The sequence below is a fragment of the Pseudophryne corroboree genome, chromosome 1 (assembly GCF_028390025.1).
Source record: "Pseudophryne corroboree isolate aPseCor3 chromosome 1, aPseCor3.hap2, whole genome shotgun sequence".
Classification (NCBI taxonomy): Eukaryota; Metazoa; Chordata; class Amphibia; order Anura; family Myobatrachidae; genus Pseudophryne; species Pseudophryne corroboree.
The window spans coordinates 846,831,499-846,855,812 of NC_086444.1; the positions used below are offsets into that span (position 1 = coordinate 846,831,499).

A 24,314-nucleotide genomic window follows, 5' to 3' on the forward strand; every position below is an offset into this window, starting at 1 on the left:
TTGGAATAAGAGTGTTATATGTGAAGATAGCTTTCATTTCTGCTTTGGCAAGTTGAGACAATGTATCCCTATGTCTAATGTTATTTTTAATGTGTTTAATTCCATAAAAGCCCACAATATTGGAAATTGCGCAGTTGTGGAGCTTTTTAAAATGTAGTGAAAGTGAATGGGTCTCCAGACCTTTTCTAATATTTCTTATATGTTCGCCCATCCTCACTTTCAAATCTCTCGTAGTTCTTCCGATATAAAAAAGCGAGCAGGAGCATTTAATAGCATAAACTACATTTTTAGTGTGACAAGTGATAAAATCTACGATTTTCACTTCAGTGTCGTTTATGCAAATGCTTTCGATCTTATTATGTCCCTCGCTGGAAATATTTTTACAACCTTGACACCCCCCACACCTGTAAAAACCTTTTGAGGTGATCCTTGATAAAGGTTGTACTGAGGGAAAACTGCTGGAGACAAGTTTGGATTTCAAATTTGGTGCTCTACGGTATATATGGATAGGTTTTTCTGGAACAAGGGTGCCTATGACAGGGTCTTTCCGTAAGAGGTCCCAATGTTTCCTAAATACCCCTTCGATCATACGGTGTTGAGAGGTAAATCCAGTAATGAATGCCCAATCGAATTTGGAATCCTTTTTTGGGTCCGGATCGCTGTTGATTTTTTTCTCAAGAAGGCTCACTCTGTTAATATCCTTAATTTTGGCTTTGACGGTATCGATCTTGTCTCGATCATACCCACATGCCACAAATTTTTCTGTCATGGCATGTGCCTGTATTTCAAAAACTTTATTATCAGTACAATTACGTTTAAGACGTTTAAATTGACCTGTAGGAATTGAGTTCAACCAGTTGTTGTGGTGACAACTGGTGGCCTCAATGAAAGTGCCAGAATCCGTTGGTTTGGAGTATGTTCTGGTGTGAATTATATTGTCTTCTATGTAGACTGTTATGTCCAGAAAGTTAATACTTATATTACTGTTTTCAAAAGTGAGTTTAATATTTTAATTATTGGTGTTCAGAAAGGAACAGAATTCAGATAAAGAATCCATTTCTCCCTTCCAGACGAAAAATATGTCGTCTATATATCTGGCATAGGACACCAGATCCGCCCCAAAAGGGTTGTTGGACCAGATGTTGTTCAGCTCCCACAAACCCATGAACAGGTTTGCGTAGCTTGGGGCGAGTCCGGAACATTAAACTACAAAGACCAGAATGCATTGGGACATTTGCGCTGACATGAGCGGCCGAGACATCACTTCCGGCTACAGCGGGAACACTACATTGTTATAGTACACAGTGATCCGTTGAGTCCGGGACATTAAACTACCAAGACCAGGATGCACTGTGAAAAAAAGCGCTGACGCGAGTGTCCGTGACGTCATTTCCACTTCCGGTTCCGGCGGAAACACCATATATGGACCTTAAATTAGACGTAGAAAACTACAGATCCCACAAGGCCAAGCGCAACCAGCGCGATCGTCTAGGAATGAATGCTTCTGTGTTGAATATATGTATTTTATGGATATACTTTTTATAATATTACACTAACTGTAATGTTTCTTATTTGTATTGTAACTTTTGCTCATAATGTTATGATTAATGAAATCAAGGAACAGGAAGTTGGCTAATTGACGGCATCACTTCCTGCTACTCACAGATAGGACAGTGGTCTTATAAATACCTAGTCTCCTCACAGTCCAGATATGTCTTGACAAAGGTCTCACGACCGAAACGCGTCGACATTATCTGGACTGTGAGTAGCAAGATTTCCATTTTTTCCTATTTTTTCTTTTTTTAGATTTTATCCCTTTTTTTGGGTATTTGAATATAACTTTTTTATGGACATTTATTGTTTTGTATTGAACTTGGATTTTTCCCGTATTTGAAAAACCTGCTGTTCTGTCAGATCGGAATAAAGTACAAAACAATTTTTTTTGGATATTTTATTTGGAATTTCCTCTGGAGAGTTTACAACATATTTCTTATGTGGGAATTTGTCTAATATTCTACACTGATTGGAGAAAGGCTTTTTGAGCCCACAAAAGATACCTTGATAGGATTCATCTATTCCATTGCAACGTGAGTTTGGGTACGCCTACATTAGAGTGTCATGGTGTGAAAGATACTGCTATAGGAACGTGTGTCACCTATCCAGTGTGAGTTGGGGTACGCCTGCCTACAGCAATCCATTCTAGATTAAGCCTTTATTCCATGGTCTATGATAGTCTTCGTATGAAAGATACCTTTATGGGCTTATTATTATCCTTTTGCTGATGTAAGTGGGGTACGTTAAACACGACTGTCCCACGCAACACTGGTGCCTTCTATCCTGTGCATTTTTTGGTTTGAAACAATATCACACATTGTTTGTTATTATTTTCCCTTCCTCCGTATATCGGCGAGTCATTAAACCAAAATACTGAAGTCTACTGACAGCACCATTACGGAATAAAGAAACCTTGATAGGATTACAGTCCTCCGTGCCAGTGTGAGTTGGGGTACGCTTTAATTTTTGAAGAAATATAAAAGATACCTTTCAAGGAGTGCCCTCTGCTTCCTTCGTGTGAGTTTTGGGTACGCCTGTGTTTTATCAAACCACCACTACACAGTGTTTGGTTGTCTGGATGCAGTTAATATCACCATATTAAAAGATACCTTTATGGATACACCTACATTCACCTTATTGTGAGTGGGGTACGCAAGATATCTGTGGAGCATCTTTTCTATTACGATCATCTGACTATTAGAAATACTACACATTGTATGCTATTTTTTTCTTCCACATGTTTGAATAATTACGGTACAATACAACCGGATGAGATTAGAATACAAGACGGAAACCAATTTTGAGGCCATCCCATCTCCATAAAGGAACGTATTGTACAAATTAATTATTTTTTAAGCGCCTAGGACGCAATCTGGTGTCTATTTATTGTGTTAAAGCTTTAGGACTACCTGGTGTGCACTGGCTCCTCCCCCTATGACCCTCCTCCAAGCCTCAGTTAGGATACTGTGCCCGGACGAGCGTACACAATAAGGAAGGATTTTGAATCCCGGGTAAGACTCATACCAGCCACACCAATCACACCGTATAACCTGTGATCTGAACCCAGTTAACAGCATGATAACAGCGGAGCCTCTGAAAAGATGGCTCACAACAACAAAAACCCGATTTTTGTAACAGCAACTATGTACAAGTATTGCAGACAATCCGCACTTGGGATGGGCGCCCAGCATCCACTACGGACTACGAGAAATAGAATTATCGGTAAGTAAATTCTTATTTTCTCTGACGTCCTAGTGGATGCTGGGAACTCCGTAAGGACCATGGGGATTATACCAAAGCTCCCAAACGGGCGGCAGAATGCGGATGACTCTGCAGCACCGAATGAGAGAACTCCAGGTCCTCCTCAGCCAGGGTATCAAATTTGTAGAATTTAGCAAACGTGTTTGCCCCTGACCAAGTAGCTGCTCGGCAAAGTTGTAAAGCCGAGACCCCTCGGGCAGCCGCCCAAGATGAGCCCACCATCCTTGTGGAATGGGCTTTTACAGATTTAGGCTGCGGCAGGCCTGCCACAGAATGTGCAAGCTGAATTGTACTACAAATCCAACGAGCAATAGCCTGCTTAGAAGCAGGAGCACCCAGCTTGTTGGGTGCATACAGGATAAACAGCGAGTCAGATTTTCTGACTCCAGCCGTCCTGGAAACATATATTTTCAGGGCCCTGACTACATCCAGCAACTTGGAGTCCTCCAAGTCCCTAGTAGCCGCAGGTACCACAATAGGCTGGTTCAGGTGAAACGCTGAAACAACCTTAGGGAGAAATTGAGGACGAGTCCTCAATTCTGCCCTGTCCGTATGAAAAATTAGGTAAGGGCTTTTATAGGATAAAGCCGCCAATTCTGACACACGCCTGGCCGAAGCCAGGGCCAACAGCATTACCACTTTCCATGTGAGATATTTTAAGTCCACAGTGGTGAGTGGTTCAAACCAATGTGATTTTAGGAACCCCAAAACTACATTGAGATCCCAAGGTGCCACTGGAGGCACAAAAGGAGGCTGTATATGCAGTACCCCCTTGACAAACGTCTGAACTTCAGGAACTGAAGCCAGTTCTTTCTGGAAGAAAATCGACAGGGCCGAAATTTGAACCTTAATGGACCCTAATTTTAGGCCCATAGACAGTCCTGTTTGCAGGAAATGCAGGAAACAACCCAGTTGAAATTCCTCTGTAGGGGCCTTCCTGGCCTCGCACCACGCAACATATTTACGCCAAATAGGGTGATAATGTTTTGCGGTTACATCCTTCCTGGCTTTGATCAGGGTAGGGATGACTTCATCCGGAATGTCTTTTTCCTTCAAGATCCGGCGTTCAACCGCCATGCCGTCAAACGCAGCCGCGGTAAGTCTTGGAACAGACAGGGTCCCTGCTGGAGCAGGTCCCTTCTTAGAGGTAGAGGCCACGGGTCCTCTGTGAGCATCTCTTGAAGTTCCGGGTACCAAGTCCTTCTTGGCCAATCCGGAGCCACGAGTATAGTTCTTACTCCTCTCCGTCTTATAATTCTCAGTACCTTGGGTATGAGAGGCAGAGGAGGGAACACATACACTGACTGGTACACCCATGGTGTTACCAGAGCGTCCACAGCTATTGCCTGAGGGTCCCTTGACCTGGCGCAATACCTGTCTAGTTTTTTGTTGAGGCGGGACGCCATCATGTCCACCTTTGGTTTTTCCCAACGGTTCACAATCATGTGGAAGACTTCTGGATGAAGTCCCCACTCTCCCGGGTGGAGGTCGTGCCTGCTGAGGAAGTCTGCTTCCCAGTTGTCCACTCCCGGAATGAACACTGCTGACAGTGCTATCACATGATTTTCCGCCCAGCGAAGAATCCTTGCAGCTTCTGCCATTGCCCTCCTGCTTCTTGTGCCGCCCTGTCTGTTTACGTGGACGACTGCCGTGATGTTGTCTGACTGGATCAGCACCGGCTGACCTTGAAGTAGAGGTCTTGCTAGGCTTAGAGCATTGTAGATGGCCCTTAGCTCCAGGATATTTATGTGAAGTGATGTCTCCAGGCTTGACCACAAGCCCTGGAAATTTCTTCCCTGTGTGACTGCTCCCCAGCCTCTCAGGCTGGCATCCGTGGTCACCAGGACCCAGTCCTGAATGCCGAATCTGCGGCCCTCTAGAAGATGAGCACTCTGCAACCACCACAGGAGAGACACCCTTGTCTTTGGTGACAAGATTATCCGCTGATGCATCTGAAGATGCGACCCGGACCATTTGTCTAGCAGATCCCACTTGAGAATCCAACCGTGCTGCCGCAACACTATCTGAGATAGTGCTACCCCGACTTCCAACTGTTCCCTGGATCTTACCCTTATCAGGAGATCGTCCAAGTAAGGGATAACTAAAACTCCCTTCCTTCGAAGGAGTATCATCATTTCGGCCATTACCTTGGTAAAGACCCGGGGTGCCGTGGACAAGCCAAACGGCAGCGTCTGAAACTGATAGTGACAATTCTGTACCACAAACCTGAGGTACCCTTGGTGAGAAGGGTAAATTGGGACATGTAGGTAAGCATCTTTGATGTCCAGAGACACCATATAATCCCCTTCTTCCAGGTTTGCAATCACTGCTCTGAGTGACTCCATCTTGAATTTGAACCTCTGTATGTAAGTGTTCAAGGATTTTAGATTTAAAATTGGTCTCACCGAGCCGTCCGGCTTCGGTACCACAAACAGTGTGGAATAATACCCCTTTCCCTGTTGCAGGAGGGGTACCTTGATTATCACCTGCTGGGAATACAGCTTGTGAATGGCTTGCAATACTGCCTCCCTGTCTGAGGGAGACGTCGGTAAAGCAGACTTTAGGAAACGGCGAGGGGGAGACGTCTCGAATTCCAATTTTTACCCCTGAGATACCACCTGAAGGATCCAGGGGTCCACTTGCGAGTGGGCCCACTGCGCGCTGAACTTCTTGAGACGGGCCCCCACCGTGCCTGAGTCCGCTTGTAAAGCCCCAGCGTCATGCTGAGGACTTTGCGGAGGCGGGAGAGGGCTCCTGTTCCTGGGAACTGGCTGTGTGCTGTAGCCTTTTTCCTCTCCCTCTGCCACGGGGCAGAAATGAGGAGCCTTTTGCCCGCTTGCCCTTATGGGGCCGAAAGGACTGCGCCTGATAATACGGCGTCTTCTTATATTGAGAGGCTACCTGGGGTAAAAATGTGGATTTTCCAGCAGTTGCCGTGGCTACCAGGTCTGATAGACCTACCCCAAATAACTCCTCCCCCTTATAAGGCAATACTTCCATGTGCCTTTTGGAATCCGCATCACCTGACCACTGCTGCGTCCATAACCCTCTTCTTGCAGAAATGGACAGCGCGCTAACTCTTGATGCCAATCTGCAAATATCCCTCTGCGCATCACGCATATATAAAAATACATCTTTTAAATGCTCTATAGTCAGTAATATACTGTCCCTATCTAGGATATCAATATTTTCAGTCAGGGAATCCGACCACGCCACCCCAGCACTGCACATCCAGGCTGAGGCGATTGCCGGTCGCAGTATAACACCCGTGTGAGTGTATATACATTTTAGGATATTCTCCTGCTTTCTGTCGGCAGGTTCCTTTAGGGCGGCCGTATCATGAGAGGGTAGTGCCACCTGTTTAGACAAGCGTGTGAGCGCTTTATCCACCCTAGGGAGTGTTTCCCAACGTGCCCTATCCTCTGGCGGGAAAGGGTATGATGCCAATAACCTTTTAGGAATTATCAGTTTTTTATCGGGGGAAACCCACGCCTCATCACACACTTCATTTAATTCCTCGGATACAGGAAAAAATAAGAATTTACTTACCGATAATTCTATTTCTCATAGTCCGTAGTGGATGCTGGGGACTCCGAAAGGACCATGGGGATTATACCAAAGCTCCCAAACGGGCGGGAGAGTGCGGATGACTCTGCAGCACCGAATGAGAGAACTCCAGGTCCTCCTCAGCCAGGGTATCAAATTTGTAGAATTTAGCAAACGTGTTTGCCCCTGACCAAGTAGCTGCTCGGCAAAGTTGTAAAGCCGAGACCCCTCGGGCAGCCGCCCAAGATGAGCCCACTTTCCGTGTGGAATGGGCTTTTACAGATTTTGGCTGTGGCAGGCCTGCCACAGAATGTGCAAGCTGAATTGTACTACAAATCCAACGAGCAATCGTCTGCTTAGAAGCAGGAGCACCCAGCTTGTTGGGCGCATACAGGATAAACAGCGAATCAGATTTTCTGACTCCAGCCGTCCTGGAAACATATATTTTCAGGGCCCTGACTACGTCCAGCAACTTGGAATCCTCCAAGTCCCTAGTAGCCGCAGGCACCACAATAGGCTGGTTTAAGTGAAAAGCTGAAAACCACCTTAGGGAGAAATTGAGGACGAGTCTTCAATTCTGCCCTGTCCGTATGAAAAATTAGGTAAGGGCTTTTATAGGATAAAGCCGCCAATTCTGAGACACGCCTGGCTGAAGCCAGGGCTAACAGCATTACCACTTTCCATGTGAGACATTTTAAGTCCACAGTGGTGAGTGGTTCAAACCAATGTGATTTTAGGAATCCCAAAACTACATTGAGATCCCAAGGTGCCACTGGAGGCACAAAAGGAGGCTGTATATGCAGTACTCCCTTGACAAACGTCTGAACTTCAGGAACAGAAGCCAGTTCTTTTTGGAAGAATATTGACAGGGCCGAAATTTGAACCTTAATGGACCCCAATTTGAGGCCCATAGACAGTCCTGTTTGCAGGAAATGCAGGAAACGTCCCAGTTGAAATTCCTCTGTAGGGGCCTTCCTGGCCTCGCACCACGCAACATATTTACGCCAAATACGGTGATAATGTTGTACGGTTACATCCTTCCTGGCTTTGATCAGGGTAGGGATGACTTCATCCGGAATGCCTTTTTCCTTCAGGATCCGGCGTTCAACCGCCATGCCGTCAAACGCAGCCGCGGTAAGTCTTGGAACAGACATGGTCCCTGCTGGAGCAGGTCCTTTCTTAGAGGTAGAGGCCACGGGTCTTCCGTGAGCATCTCTTGAATTTCCGGGTACCAAGTCCTTCTTGGCCAATCCGGAGCCACGAGTATAGTCTTTACTCCTCTCCTTCTTATGATTCTCAGTACTTTTGGTATGAGAGGAAGAGGAGGGAACACATACACTGACTGGTACACCCACGGTGTTACCAGAGCGTCCACAGCTATTGCCTGAGGGTCCCTTGACCTGGCGCAATATCTGTCCAGTTTTTTGTTGAGGCGGGACGCCATCATGTCCACCTTTGGTTTTTCCCAACGGTTCACAATCATGTGGAAGACTTCTGGGTGAAGTCCCCACTCCCCCGGGTGAAGATCGTGTCTGCTGAGGAAGTCTGCTTCCCAGTAGTCCACTCCCGGAATGAACACTGCTGACAGTGCTATCACATGATTCTCCGCCCAGCGAAGAATCCTTGCCACTTCCATCATTGCCCTCCTGCTTCTTGTGCCGCCCTGTCTGTTTACGTGGACGACTGCCGTGATGTTGTCCGACTGGATCAACACCGGCTGACCCTGAAGCAGAGGTCTTGCCTGACTTAGGGCATTGTAAATGGCCCTTAGTTCCAGGATATTTATGTGAAGTGACGTTTCCATGCTTGACCACAAGCCCTGGAAATTTCTTCCCTGTGTGACTGCTCCCCAGCCTCTCAGGCTGGCATCCGTGGTCACCAGGACCCAATCCTGAATGCCGAATCTGCGGCCCTCTAGGAGATGAGCACTCTGTAACCACCACAGGAGAGACACCCTTGTCCTTGGAGACAGGGTTATCCGCTGATGCATTTGAAGATGCGATCCGGACCATTTGTCCAGCAGATCCCACTGAAAAGTTCTTGCGTGGAATCTGCCGAATGGAATCGATTCGTAAGAAGCCACCATCTTTCCCAGGACCCTTGTGCATTGATGTACTGACACTTGGCCTGGTCTTAGGAGGTTCCTGACTAGGTCGGATAACTCCTTGGCCTTCTCCTCCGGGAGAAACACCTTTTTCTGTACTGTGTCCAGAATCATCCCTAGGAACAGCAGACGTGTCGTCGGAATCAGCTGCGATTTTGGAATATTTAGAATCCATCCGTGCTGTCGTAGTACTACTTGAGATAGTGCTACTCCGACCTCTAACTGTTCTCTGGACCTTGCCCTTATCAGGAGATCGTCCAAGTAAGGGATAATTAAGACGCCTTTTCTTCGAAGAAGAATCATCATTTCGGCCATTACCTTGGTAAAGACCCGGGGTGCCGTGGACAATCCAAACGGCAGCGTCTGAAACTGATAGTGACAGTTCTGTACCACAAACCTGAGGTACCCTTGGTGAGAAGGGCAAATTGGGACATGGAGGTAAGCATCCTTGATGTCCAGAGACACCATATAGTCCCCTTCTTCCAGGTTCGCTATCACTGCTCTGAGTGACTCCATCTTGAACTTGAACCTTTTTATGTAAGTGTTCAAGGATTTCAGATTTAAAATGGGTCTCACCGAGCCGTCCGGCTTCGGTACCACAAACAGCGTGGAATAATACCCCTTTCCCTGTTGTAGGAGGGGTACCTTGATTATCACCTGCTGGGAATACAGCTTGTGAATGGCTTCCAATACCGCCTCCCTGTCGGGGGGAGACGTTGGTAAAGCAGACTTCAGGAACCGGCGAGGGGGAGACGTCTCGAATTCCAATTTGTACCCCTGAGATACTACCTGCAGGATCCAGGGGTCCACTTGCGAGTGAGCCCACTGCGCGCTGAAATTCTTGAGACGGGCCCCCACCGTGCCTGAGTCCGCTTGTAAGGCCCCAGCGTCATGCTGAGGACTTGGCAGAAGCGGGGGAGGGCTTCTGTTCGTGGCAAGAGGCTGTCTGCTGCAGTCTTTTTCCCCTTCCTCTGCCCCGGGGCAGATATGAGTGGCCTTTTGCCCGCTCGCCCTTATGGGGACGAAAGGACTGAGCCTGAAAAGACGGTATCTTTTTCTGCTGCGAGGTGACTTGGGGTAAAAAGGTGGATTTTCCAGCCGTTGCCGTGGCCACCAGGTCCGATAGACCGACCCCAAATAACTCCTCCCCTTTATACGGCAATACTTCCATATGCCGTTTGGAATCCGCATCCCCTGACCACTGTCGCGTCCATAATCCTCTTCTGGCAGAAATGGACATCGCACTTACTCTTGATGCCAGAGTGCAAATATCCCTCTGTGCATCTCGCATATATAGAAATGCATCCTTTAAATGCTCTACAGTCAATAATATATTGTCCCTGTCCAGGGTATCAATATTTTCAGTCAGGGAATCCGACCAAGCCACCCCAGCACTGCACATCCAGGCTGAGGCGATTGCTGGTCGCAGTATAATACCAGTATGTGTGTATATACTTTTAAGGATATTTTCCAGCTTCCTATCAGCTGGTTCCTTGAGGGCGGCCGTATCAGGGGACGGTAACGCCACTTGTTTTGATAAGCGTGTGAGCGCCTTATCTACGCTAGGGGGTGTTTCCCAACGCGCCCTAACCTCTGGCGGGAAAGGGTATAATGCCAATAACTTTTTAGAAATTAGCAGTTTTTTATCGGGGGAAACCCACGCTTCATCACACACCTCATTTAATTCATCTGATTCGGGAAAAACTACGGGTAGTTTTTTCACACCCCACATAATACCCTTTTTTGTGGTACTTGTAGTATCAGAAATGTTCAAAACCTCCTTCATTGCCGTGATCATGTAACGTGTGGCCCTACTGGAAAATACGTTTGTTTCCTCACCGTCGACACTGGAGTCAGTGTCCGTGTCTGTATCGACCTGAGGTAACGGGCGCTTTAGAGCCCCTGACGGTGTTTGAGACGCCTGTACAGGTATTAACTGATTTGCCGGCTGTCTCATGTCGTCAACTGTCTTTTGTAAAGTGCTGACACTATCACGTAATTCTTTCCATAAGACCATCCAGTCAGGTGTCGACTCCCTAGGGGGTGACATCACTAACACAGGCAATTGCTCCGCCTCCACACCATTTTCCTCCTCATACATGTCGACACAACGTACCGACACACAGCACACACACAGGGAATGCTCTGATAGAGGACAGGACCCCACTAGCCCTTTGGGGAGACAGAGGGAGAGTTTGCCAGCACACACCAGAGCGCTATATATATACAGGGATAACCTTATATAAGTGTTTTTCCCTAATATAGCTGCTGTATATATTTATATGCCAATTTAGTGCCCCCCCTCTCTTGTTTTACCCTGTTTCTGTAGTGCATGACTGCAGGGGAGAGTCAGGGAGCCTTCCTCCAACGGAGCTGTGAGGAAAAAATGGAGCCAGTGTGCTGAGGAGATAGGCTCCGCCCCTTTTTCGGCGGCCTTTCTCCCGCTTTTTTATGTAAAAATAGGCAGGGGTTAAATACATCCATATAGCCCAGGAGCTATATGTGATGTATTTTTTGCCAAAAAAGGTGTTTTTATTGCATCTCAGGGCGCCCCCCCCCCCAGCGCCCTGCACCCTCAGTGACCGGAGTGTGAAGTGTGCTGAGAGCAATGGCGCACAGCTGCGGTGCTGTGCGCTACCTTAGTGAAGACAGGACGTCTTCTGCCGCCGATTTTCCGGACCTCTTCAGTCTTCTGGCTCTGTAAGGGGGACGGCGGCGCGGCTCCGGGACCCATCCATGGCTGGGCCTGTGATCGTCCCTCTGGAGCGAATGTCCAGTAGCCTAAGAAGCCCAATCCACTCTGCACGCAGGTGAGTTCGCTTCTTCTCCCCTTAGTCCCTCGATGCAGTGAGCCTGTTGCCAGCAGGTCTCACTGAAAATAAAAAAAACCTATTTAAACTTTTACTCTAAGCAGCTCAGGAGAGCCACCTAGATTGCACCCTTCTCGTTCGGGCACAAAATCTTAACTGAGGCTTGGAGGAGGGTCATAGGGGGAGGAGCCAGTGCACACCAGGTAGTCCTAAAGCTTTTTACTTTTGTGCCCAGTCTCCTGCGGAGCCGCTATTCCCCATGGTCCTTTCGGAGTCCCCAGCATCCACTAGGACGTTAGAGAAACTACAGGCAGTTTTTTCTCACCAAACATAATACCCTTTTTAGTGGTACTTGTATTATCAGAAATATGCAAAACATTTTCATTGCCTCAATCATGTAACGTGTGGCCCTACTGGAAGTCACATTTGTCTCATCATCGTCAACACTGGAGTCAGTATCCGTGTCTGTGATCTGAGGTAACGGGCGTTTTAGAGCCCCTGATGGCGTTTGAGACCCCTGGACCGGCACAAGCGGAGTAGCCGGCTGTCTCATATCGTCAACTGCCTTTCGTAAAGAGCTGACATTGTCATGCAATTCCTTCCATAAGCTCATCCACTCAGGTGTCGACTCCCTAGGGGGTGACAACTCTATTATAGGCAATTGCTCCGCCTCCATCTCATTTTCCTCCTCAAACATGTCGACACAATCGTACCGACACACCGCACACACACAGGGAATGCTCTGATAGAGGACAGGACCGCACTAGCCCTTTGGAGAGACAGAGGGAGAGTATGCCAGCACACACCAGAGCGCTATATATAGACAGGAATACCACTATATAACGTGCTTTTCCCTTTATAGCTGCTATCAAAACTGTGCCAAATTAGTGCCCCCCCTCTCTTTTTTACCCTTTTCTGTAGTGCAGGACTGCAGGGGAGAGTCAGGGAGACATCCTTCCAGCGGATCTGTGATGGAAAATGGCGCCCGTGTGCTGAGGCGATAGGCTCCGCCCCCTTCTCGGCAGCCTTTTCTCCCGCTTTTTGGTGAATTCTGGCAGGGGTTAAAATACATCCATATAGCCCTGGGGGTTATATGTGGTGTATTTTCGCCAGCCAAGGTGTTTTACATTGCTGCTCAGGGCGCCCCCCCCCCCCCCCTAGCGCCCTGCACCCTCAGTGACCGGAGTGTGAAGTGTGCCTGAGGAGCAATGGCGCACAGCTGCAGTGCTGTGCGCTACCTTGTTGAAGACTGATGTCTTCTGCCGCCGATTTTTCCGGACCTCTTCTTGCTTCTGGCTCTGTAAGGGGGCCGGCGGCGCGGCTCTGGGACCGGACTCAGAGGCTGGGCCTGTGTTCGGTCCCTCTGGAGCTAATGGTGTCCAGTAGCCTAAGAAGCCCAAGCAGGCAGGTTCGCTTCTTCTCCCCTTAGTCCCTCGATGCAGTGAGCCTGTTGCCAGCAGGTCTCACTGAAAATAAAAAACCTAAAACTAAACTTTCACTAAGAAGCTCAGGAGAGCCCCTAGTGTGCACCCTTCTCGGCCGGGCACAAAAATCTAACTGAGGCTTGGAGGAGGGTCATAGGGGGAGGAGCCAGTGCACACCAGGTAGTCCTAAAGCTTTACTTTTGTGCCCAGTCTCCTGCGGAGCCGCTATTCCCCATGGTCCTTACGGAGTTCCCAGCATCCACTAGGACGTCAGAGAAATCTTATTCTCTCTAACGTCCTAAGTGGATGCTGGGACTCCGTAAGGACCATGGGGATTATACCAAAGCTCCCAAACGGGTGGGAGAGTGCGGATGACTCTGCAGCACCGAATGAGAGAACTCAAGGTCCTCCTCAGCCAGGCTATCAAATTTGTAGAATTTTGCAAACGTGTTTGCCCCTGACCAAGTAGCAGCTCGGCAAAGTTGTAAAGCCGAGACCCCTCGGGCAGCTGCCCAAGAAGAGCCCACTTTCCTCGTGGAATGGGCTTTTACAGATTTAGGCTGCGGCAATCCAGCCGCAGAATGAGCCTGCTGAATTGTGCTACAAATCCAGCGAGCAATAGTCTGCTTCGAAGCAGGAGCACTCAGTTTGTTGGGTGCATACAGGATAAATAGCGAGTCAGTCTTCCCGACTCCAGCCGTCCTGGAAACAAAGTTTCAAGGCCCTGACTACGTCCAGTAACTTGGGAGTCCTCCAAGTCCCTAGTAGCCGCAGGCACAACAATAGGTTGGTTCAAGTGAAAAGCTGATACCACCTTAGGGCGAAACTGGGGACGAGTGTTTCTCCCAGAGGAAAATAGCTTCCTACGAAGCAATTCCATTCGGCAGGTTCCATGCCAGAACCTTTCAGTGAGACCTGTTGGACCAATGGTCCGGATCGCATCTTCAAATGCATCGGTTGATAACCTTGTCTCCAAGGACCAGGGTGTCTCTGCTGTGGTGGCTGCAGAGTGCTCATCTCAAAGAGGGCCACAGATTCGGCATACAGGACTGGGTCCTGGTGACCACGGATGCCAGCCTTCGAGGCTGGGAGGAGCCAGTGCACACCAGTTAGTCCTAAAGCTTTCTTAGTTGTGCCCAGTCTCCTGCTAATCCCCATGGTCCTTACGGAGTTCCAGCATCCACTTTGGACGTTAGAGAAAAGTATTTTCAGAGAAACGCAGTAGAGATCCCCTGCAGTGCATCCAGTTTCCTCTGGGAACAGGATCTAACTGGGGTCTGGAGGAGGGGCATAGAGGGAGGAGCCAGTGCATACCCATCTAAAGTCTTTAGAGTGCCCATGTCTCCTGCGGAGACCGTCTATACCCCATGGTCCTTACGGAGTCCCCAGCATCCTCTAGGACGAAAGAGAAAGCATGAAGCTCAGGCAGGTAATTCCACAAACATAGGAAGGAGGCAGATGACTGGGCTTAGTATCGTAAAGATGTTGCAAACAATACAGCCTTACCTTGAGTGATTGTTTCAACAGTGATGGTCAATGCGAGGACTACCTTCTATGACCAGGCCAAATCTGTAGAGCAAGTTCTTAGACTGCCATACACTAGAAGATTACAGTTCCAGCCAGCTAGTTGGAGCAATAATCCTGTGTAGGTGCAAACATGCTACCACTAGTGTATATTCATTTATGTTACATATACCCTTCCATTGCAGCTGCATTCACAGCTTCCAACACTTAAATATTTATTCAGTAAGTGGGTGCAGCATGCTGTATTGTCTAATATGAATGCAGAATTAACAGCACACAAATTCGCTAGGAGCCCAACTGCGTAATTGGTTTTATTTTTTCATTATTTATTAAACATTCACAATGACTTATCAAAAACAAAGGCTCAGCTATAACAAGCTCAAGTATAATGTATACAAGAACCCTAACTAAATCATGGGGCCCTTAACTCATTCTCAGTTACACTGGAAAAAAACAAAATACTCACTATTGATATACTGTTTTAGAGTAGTATGTAGTCCATTAATTGCTACATTTTAAGTTTTCAGAATTAATTTAACACAGGACAACAGTTACATAGCTCAACATAAAATCCATTTTGGCATCCAACATGAATCTTCATAAATAGATTCTTCAATACTGTAGTATCCCGATCAGCAGTGCTTCATCTGCAGTCAGTTCTTGGTCACCTGTGAAAACAATATTGTCAGACCTAGTTGTTTTACTAGTAATTCCTCATAAGTACCACTGGCAGTGTGTGGAGTTTCTTTGCTTTTTTTTTTGGTCTGGATAGCCTACTACAGTCCAGTTACACACAGTAGGTAGTCTAATCTAATCAAAGAGGGGCAAGGGAGAACTGGAGGGGGAGGGGGGGGATACCCAGGGAACACCAGGGATAACACCACTAGATAACGGTTTTGAATATACCCTGTAACTCCATGGGGGAAAGAAGAAGAAAAAAAAAAAAAATCACACAAGATAGACAGCGCTTAGCTCTAGAAAAAAAAAGCTCATGTCCTCATACAAATAAATTGCTAATCACAGAATATCATGATGTGAACAGCAGTAAAAGGTTTTAATCATTGGACATAGCTAAATACATTGAGAGCAATTAAAGTAGCAATCTGCACTGAATAGATGGGAGGGTATCATGATCGCGGCACTTGGGATGCTGGCGGTCAGAAGTCAAACAAAAGAATCCCGATGTTCAGGACCCCAACACCTTTTAGGTACGTATGCCAACCTTTTCCTACTACCCCCCTAACCCTCCCTACCTGCAGCCGCAGCCTCACACCCTAGCACTCTCTCTCCCCCCCCCCCGCATGCTTCCGATCAGGAAACCAGCCCCGGCAATGTGGGCTGTGTCGGTATATGGACTGCTGACATCCCGAACACTGAAAAACTAACTGGACCCTGAATACACAAGTCAATAAAGATCATCAACTAACATCTCACCTCTTAACGTTTCTAATCTATTCCAAGATTTTAAGATACAATTGAAATTGTTAGATGTGATTGAATCTAGAAAATTCTAAAAAGTTAGTAGACTTACCTCCCCTAAGGAATCCTCCTCAGACATTTTTGCTTCAGAACCTGGCCAGTTTCACCAGCACACGTCATCTGTAAGAGGGCAATGAACAAGTTTAGAACATACCAGTGATCTCAGTAACTTCTGAATAGTTCTGCATCGATGCAGTCTTATGATTTGCTAGAATCAGATGATCCAAACCACGGGTGGACAAATCAGCTGTCCTCCAGCAGCAGAACTACACATCCCAGTATGCCCTGCCACAATTTTCTGGTCATGTTAAATTCGATGCAGGGCATGCTGGGATGTGTAACTCAACAGCAACTGGAAGGCCGTTTATGGACCACCCTGAGCCAAAATAATTGGTAAGGTGATAAGACTAGTTTCTTTACCAATGGCTGCATTAAAATGCCTCTAGAGGAATTGCGGCTCCACAGGAGATTAGTTCTCTAATTCAGAACAACCCGTTACTTGTTTTACATTGGTTACTTATAAGTGTAATAGTGCCTTTCTACAAGGGTTTTTCAGTAACCTTTCCTTCCAACAGACATACCATAGTACCAATAAGGATATATCAAATCCTATAGATATGCATCATCCTACCCCTCTGTTACATGCTCACTCTCTACCACATCTGTGAACTCCTGTCTGTCCCTACCCTTTAAAATGTAAGCTCTCATGAGCAGAGCTGTCTACCCTCATGTGCTTTGCCTTCCCTTAGTTATACTATCATCTACTTCATACAATGGCAGCTATCCCGTTATTTCTGCCACAATAAGCTAAAAAGATTGTTATAGCAAGTTTGGCGAGGCCAAGTGGGAGCAATCAGAATGACAGTGTTGCCCTCCAACTTCTGCTTGTGGAGAACCCATGTAATTGGTGAGATAGGAGGAAAGATGGAAAAAGAAGCAGCGTCCACTTGACCCTCAGAGTGACTCCTGGATCTTTGGTACGGGAGCAGTATTGCTTATTTTTGTGACGGAAGGCAATCATGTCGATGTCCAGACATCCCCGTGATTCACCAACATCTAGAACACGACTAGGCGAAGTGACAACTAGTCCGAGTGTAAGTCTTGCAGGCTTAGAAAGTCTGCCACCCAATTTAACTCCTGGGATGTTGCCTGCAGACCGAGGTGGTGGGAAGGAGAGCCCACTGAAGAATTTGGCTTAACTCCCAGCAAGGCTCCTCTGCTGCAGGTTCCAGCACACGATGACAGTCGTGTTGTCAGATGGGACTTTGGCTTGTGCTGAAGAAACTTTGCCTGACACAGGACACTGTACATTGCCCAAAGCTCCAGCACGTTAATTGGTAGCAACACTACCTGGGATTCAGATGTTTGTTGACCCCGCCATAGCTCCCCAGCCCCTTAGGCAGGCCTTGGTGGTCTGCGAAATGGACACCCCTTGTAAAAATGAGGCATGGAGCCACCACATCAAGTGGCACACCTTCCAAGATAGGAGGAATGTCTGGAATTGAAGCTGAAGATGGGATTGGTTTCATCTGGACAGAAATTACAATTTGAAGGAAGGATCTGGAGTTGAACATAGCATATTCTTCCAAGTCAATGGTGGAGGCCAAAGTACCCAGGGTCTTCATGCAGGTGTGGATAGTCACCCTGCGTTGGCGAAAACCTCTCAAATTTTGCCCTATAACACGATTACCACATCCCTGGTAAGAAACACCCTTTGAACTCTAGAGTCCTTGAGGGCTCTCAAGTGAATTATCTCCAGAGACAGAGATTGTGGGTTTATTCCAATTCATCAGTCAACTGTGCCACTGAAGAAGGTCCACAGTCACTCAAAGATGTTCCTGAAGGGCCTTTGGAAATTGGGTTAAAAGAAGGAGGGTGTCCAAGTAGTGAAGCATACATACCCCTTTAAAGATCCCAGATGTAGCCATAATATCCATGATCGTGTTCACTTTAGGATTTTTTTAGGGTAGGGTGCCGAGCATTGAAGAGGGCACATTTTTGATGCGACGCTTTGCACACAAAGCATAGCGCATTTTTTTCCAGTGCTGAAGCAGTTATAATCCATATGTGTTATAAAACAGAAAAGTTAAATGGGTACAAATATATAGGAAAAAAATAAGTCTGTTCTACTAGGGAAATACTGTAAGCAGTACATGCTCACTGCTTACCCTGTTATTTCACTCTTTATCAGAGTGCTGTGTTATTTACAGTGCCTCCTCTGCCATCCAGTTGGCTAAGGATAGAAATTGTGTTACAATTTCAGAGGTGGGAAAGGCATAGACAACATTGTAACATGCACTCTGACTGTTGCATTCTGTATACAAGGGGGTGATTTATGGTCCTGCAGGGTGCACTGAAAAAGGACAGGGTGCTTTTTTCACATTTCAACAATGGGCAGGGTGCTGCACCCTGCTGAAACAGCCTAGAAGGAACACTACATGATTTCCGTAAACAATCAAGGTGTCGTGGAAAGCCCAAACGGCAATGCCCAGAACTGAAAATGATCCTCCTGCATTGCAAACCTGAGGAATTGCCAATGATCGTTAAATGTAAGTAGGCATCTTAGATTTCTAAAGAAGTCATGAAGTCTCCCGGTTCTATTGCCAGAACGATGGAGAAAAGAATCCATCTGGAATCATGGATGACCAAGACACGGGTTGAGCAAATTCAAGTTGAGTATGGGGCAGGAGCAGCTGTCAGGCTCCTGAACTAGAAACTGGGTGATCTAAAAACTCCCCTCTTCAACGAGGAAGAACTGGCACTATGACGGGGATGTAGTTATGCGACTGGTGGTCAGGATCCCGCCGTCAAAGCAGATGCCGGAATCCCCATCTCTGTCCAGCCCGACAGTCCTTCCTTGCAAAGGAAATGCAATGCTGCCAGTCAGCACTCCAAGTACGCAGACAGAGCACCAATCTGGCAGCTACAGCCAAAACTTATGAGGTCAGCAGGCCAGAGTCAATAGCCGCTTCACCCAAACAAACATTTGCCTCACGGATGATGTCCACCCTAGAGACGTGCACAAAAACACCTCCAGCGAGTCTGTCCAACGGCCCCGGCCATCCAAAAAGTAGTAGTCAGATGGACGGAGTGCTGCACCTGCATTGGAAAAAAATAGATTTCAGAAAAATTCTCCAATTTACTATCCATTGGGTTTTTAAGAGACAAAGTTAGGAATAGAAAGAGCAGTGGATTTTGCCAAATGAGCAATGTGGGCATCCGCTGGAGATTCCCCATTTAGCCTTCCCCGCAGATAAAAGGCAAAAATAAAAAAAGCATTTGGACACCATAAAATGCCTCCTTTGATGTGTCGAAGCCTCCGTAAGAAGATCCTAGAGCAGTGAAGTAGGAATGACCACAGTCTCCTTTTTCTTTTGTTTAAAAAAAAAAAAAAAGGAGTAGCCTCGGCAGGGGGATTGGAGTCTGTAAGGACAGCTCTACCTGCCTTGATTAAGGCATCAACGTGCACCTGGCACAATGAGTCTTCTGGGACAGAAGACGTTTCCACTTTTGACGTTACAAACCTCATCATCTGCACATCCTCTGGACATGAGGGGCTGGGTCTCTTCTGGATGACTTCCAGTTAGATGATCCAGCATCTGTTAAAGATAACTGGACACCTGTACTAGACCTTGTACTGATTGGGAAAATTAATGAACTCACGACGGTTCCTTTAAGGCCACCTCGGACACCCCAGTAACAAAAGTAGTAGACGCAGTAGGTGCACCAACATTAGAAGTAGGCACTTTTGGGGCAGACTGAGAGGCCTGCAGCTGGGTAGTTAAGTGCAGCATAGTCTGCAACAGAGCAGATGCCAGGCTGGTTATTGACGGGGACTCAGATTACAGTCACACTGCAGAGATTAAATAGCCGCTAAACAGGTCTGACAAGCAACTGTGCACAACACAACAGGGCCCCCAACCCCTGGGGGATCTTGGCTGCATGACCCCTAGAAGACTCAGTAATGCGTTCCAGGGAATACCATCACACACTTTCAGATACATAAACAAGTGTGCTCAAAATGGTAAAAGGCAACAAATGTCTTTAGATGATCACCTAAAACAATAAGTGGTACCTAGCAATGTATTACAGATAAGGCTCCTTATAAACAAATAAGTGTGCACCCAACTTCATTGAACAGCAAGAGGTTGGAAAACAGGTAGATATTCTGTAGAAACAATATTATAGAAAACACATTAAATGCAGGAAAAAATTAATGGGCAGTAGTGCTCAATCAGCTGCAATAGGGGGGAGAGGAGCCAAATACTAAACCTAACTGCAAGACTAATGTACACACGGTGAGATTTTTTCTTGAGATTTTGACTATATAGTCAAAATCGCAAGAAAAGTTAGTGCAAATCGCAAGGTGAAAGTCACCTTGCGATCCCGATGCGCGGCCCCGCCAGGTCGGCATCGCAAGAAAAGATAGACTGTGCAGGCAAGTCAATCCTTGCTAGATCGGTGTACTATCTAGTTCATCTCACATGTCAATGACATCTCACATAAGCCAAAATCTCACATAAGCCAAAATCGTAAGCACACATAGGACAGATTTTGACTAACTTTTCTTGAGATATGGACTATGTGTGCTTACGATTTTGGCTTATGTGAGATTTTGGCTTATGTGAGATGTTATTGACATGTGAGATGAACTAGATAGTACACCGATCTAGCAAGGATTGACTTGCCTGCACAGTCTATCTTTTCTTGCGATGCCGACCTGGCGGGGCCGCGCATCGGGATCGCAAGGCGACTTTCACCTTGCGATTTGCACTAACTTTTCTTGCGATTTTGACTATATAGTCAAAATCTCAAGAAAAAAATCTCACCGTGTGTACACAAGGTTCAGGGGAGGCAGAAGCCTGTGTTTCGCTCTCTGTACAGCAAGACAGTGAGAAAATGGCTGCCCGACATCTCCAGATAAGAGAGGAGCAGCAGCAGCCCTGTGGAGGGGTGTAGTATGGCTGACGGTCAGCTTACCGACGCCGGGATCCCGGCAGCATACCGACGCCGGGATCCCGGCGGGGAGGGGCAAGTGCAGCAAGCCCCTTGCGGGCTCGCTGGCGACCTGCGGTCGCCACGGGTTCTATTCCCTCTATGGGTGTCGTGGACACCCACGAGTGGAAATAGTCCCTGTTGGTCGGCATGCCGACCATCGGGATACTGAGCCGGCGGGATGGTGGAGGAGGTCATGTGACTGTCGGTCAGCAGACCGGCGGTCACATGAATACCACCCCTGTGGAGGGTAGCCTGCATGAGTGGATGTGCCAAGGGATGGGGGAGGAGCTAGTGGGAGAGTTTACCTTCCCCTACCTGACTAACCACAGGGAATGTATCACGCTCATTTGAGTGCCCCCATTACAGCTATATTTGGTGGCCAGCCACAAAGACATGTTCCCTGAAAGCAGGGAGTCGCCTTACCTGTCCCCGATGTTAAAGGGGGAACACTGAAGAGCTACCTTATTCGTCCTCAGCCAGATAAAATGCTAATCATGGTTAAATCATGATGTGAACAGCAGTAAAAAGGCTTTCATCATTGGACGAAGGTTAGATAAGCTTTTCATTTTCTTTAGAAAACCCAAATTTGGCTAGTTATTTTGTTTTTACCAGTTCCACCATCTTACAATATATGAATGTTACCACTGACCTGTTCACTATGCTATCCAGATAATATACAACCAGCATTTCAGCTTGAATTTTTCATGGTGGTTTGTGCAATTTACACTGGTCCTTCTTTGATACAAAAGTGAACTGCATGAAGCAGACAGACATCTGAAATAGAACACAATAAACGTATTACATACAAGGGGGTCGATTCTATTCGGCAACTAATGAATAGCGCCGGGAATTAGCTCCCGACGCTATTCAATACAGCAACTAATTACCTGCAATTGTCGGGAATTCTTCTCTCATCCCCGGGGGATGAGAAGAGAAACCCGACAAAAGTGCTGCCTCGCGGCCGGCGCGAGGCTGATTCTGTCGGGAATCAGCCTCGCGCCGGGGAGTTAAGTCGGAGAATGTCCGTTCTCCCGACAATTCAACCTGTTTTGTCGGCGAGAACGGGCCATCGCCGACGTAACTAGTTGCTGAATTGAATAGCGTCGGGAGCTAATTCCCGGCGCTATTCATTAGTTGCCGAATAGAATCGACCCCAAGGACTCATTTATCAAGCTTTTCACTGATCAGATTTTCACATCCTCATAAAAAAAGGTAGAATCACAGCAGTCATGATGTGAACAGCAGAGAATGTTTAATCACTGGATGTGGAACACAAGTGACAAGCAGAACAGCAAAGGAACAGAATATAGCATTGTAAACTTTGCAAGAGGATACAAATGTAATAGGGTGTGAGAATCAGAAAGCAAGATTTTGAGCATGTTCTCCTATTTGTTTTTGTTTTTTTATTATAAGTGCCAAACATTTACATGGCAAAACCAGCTTGATTTTGCCATGTAAATGAGTGGCACATTAAAAAGAAAAAAACAGGAGAACTCAAAATCTCACACTTCCCGATTCTCACATCCTACTACATTCCCCCATAGTGTTTGACAAAATTGTTTACACCAGTAAAAAACTACTTCAATATTCATTTATACTGGTTATAGACAATGCACATATCCTGAGGCGAGAGCTGAAATGTGCTAAAACTATGTGGGTTGGGCGCCCTAAACTGGACTTTGGACGGATTTAGCCACATTACACAGACAAAACCCATGCACATACCCTCCAACTGTACCTTTTTTAATCGTCTGTACTGATTTTTGGCTCTAAACTCCCATTGAAAGTATAGGAAGAGGGGCGTGGCCTTTTTGAGTTAGTACAGATTAATGAGGCAGCTGTATGAAAGCTTACCCTAACGTTCCTTATGTGCAATTGGCACTTCACCGCATTTTCACGGTGTTATGAACTTACTGTTATCACTAATGTACGAATGCTGCTCCCATCCAGTTAAATAATTTAATTTAAATAATTAGTTGCAGGGGTGGCGATGCAATCATTCCCCATCCGCTGTGTCCCTGCACATGCGCAATTGTACCTGTTGCCCAGCGTCTGCACATGAGCGCTGGATGGAGACGGACATCGGGCTTCCCTACCCAGGCAGCCGTGACATGGCTGAGGCAGGCGCATCTTGTAAACTGGCCTCAGTGTCCTTAGTCAGCGGCCACTCAATGCGCCCAATCTCAGTGAATGCAGACTACCGCCATTTAAACAGAGCAGGCGGTGGTGCGGGTTCCTAAATCAGCGGTCGCGCAATGTGCCCGGCAAATGCAGGGAGGCGCCGCACTACATATACTCTGTTTAAAATCCCATAGCGATCCTGAGCCACAACGGCAACGAAATGGACGACAATTAAATTGCTCAGGTGAAGGCCCACAAATACTGAATCGCCCCATAGACTTGACTCACTATTCCATTAAACAGGGACTCAGAAATTACACAGGTTCTATAGCTGCTTGGAGTCAGCCATCCTCGGAACCTGTGTAATTCATTAGTGTCCGGGTTCAAAGGGACACAACGAGAGAGGGCGCGCACATACTGTATATAGCACACGCTCCAGTGCCTCCCCGTGGCTGCAACTGGGGGTCATACACCCGCATAGCTCATATACCCCTCCCGCACAGTTACTACGAGGAGGCGGCCACCTAGCCTAGAACATGTTGAAATACAGTGAGCACCAGCGTTATCTCCGGAGCACAGCCCCACTCACCTCCGCGCCCGATGTCCACAGCTCAGCAAATGGCCGCACGCGCTCGAGTCCTGCAGACACGAGGTCTGTAGAGGGGGCGGGCTACACGCGGAAGTAGGTCACAGGAAGGAAATACGCAGCAGGAAGTTACTGCACAGTTACGCCATATTTGTGTTTGGCAATGGGTATCCTCCTTCCTAGCTGTGTTATATGACTGAGTAGTACTGTAGTTACTGGTATAGCAGCGCAGTGTGTGGGCAGTGCACGGTGTGAGCGGCGTTGCAGTGTTAGCAGCGGAGTAATTGCCCCGGTGATGTGCGGGAGCCGCCTGCGTGTCACAGGCAGTGTTATTATCAGTCTAGCGCTGCCAGCGGCTGCGGCCTGTGTGGGCGGGGCTCTGGGTGCCACGTTGAGCAGGACGTGGA

General features: G+C 47.2%; 1 long non-coding RNA gene across 4 annotated transcripts; it reads right to left on the reverse strand.

The window, feature by feature from the left end:
• Positions 1-15,004: 15,004 nt before the first annotated feature.
• LOC134912839 (uncharacterized) lies at positions 15,005-24,311 on the reverse strand. 4 transcript variants are annotated; one of them, XR_010176988.1, is made up of 4 exons: positions 23,911-24,311; positions 21,850-21,974; positions 16,255-16,322; positions 15,005-15,391 (listed from the first exon to the last, which is right to left on the reverse strand). It is a non-coding gene; the product is annotated as an uncharacterized LOC134912839 (long non-coding RNA). The 4 variants fall into 4 exon arrangements; XR_010176990.1 differs by lacking the exon at positions 23,911-24,311 and adding an exon at positions 23,610-23,829; XR_010176989.1 differs by lacking the exon at positions 23,911-24,311 and adding an exon at positions 23,239-23,602.
• Between the last annotated feature and the right edge of the window lie 3 nt (positions 24,312-24,314).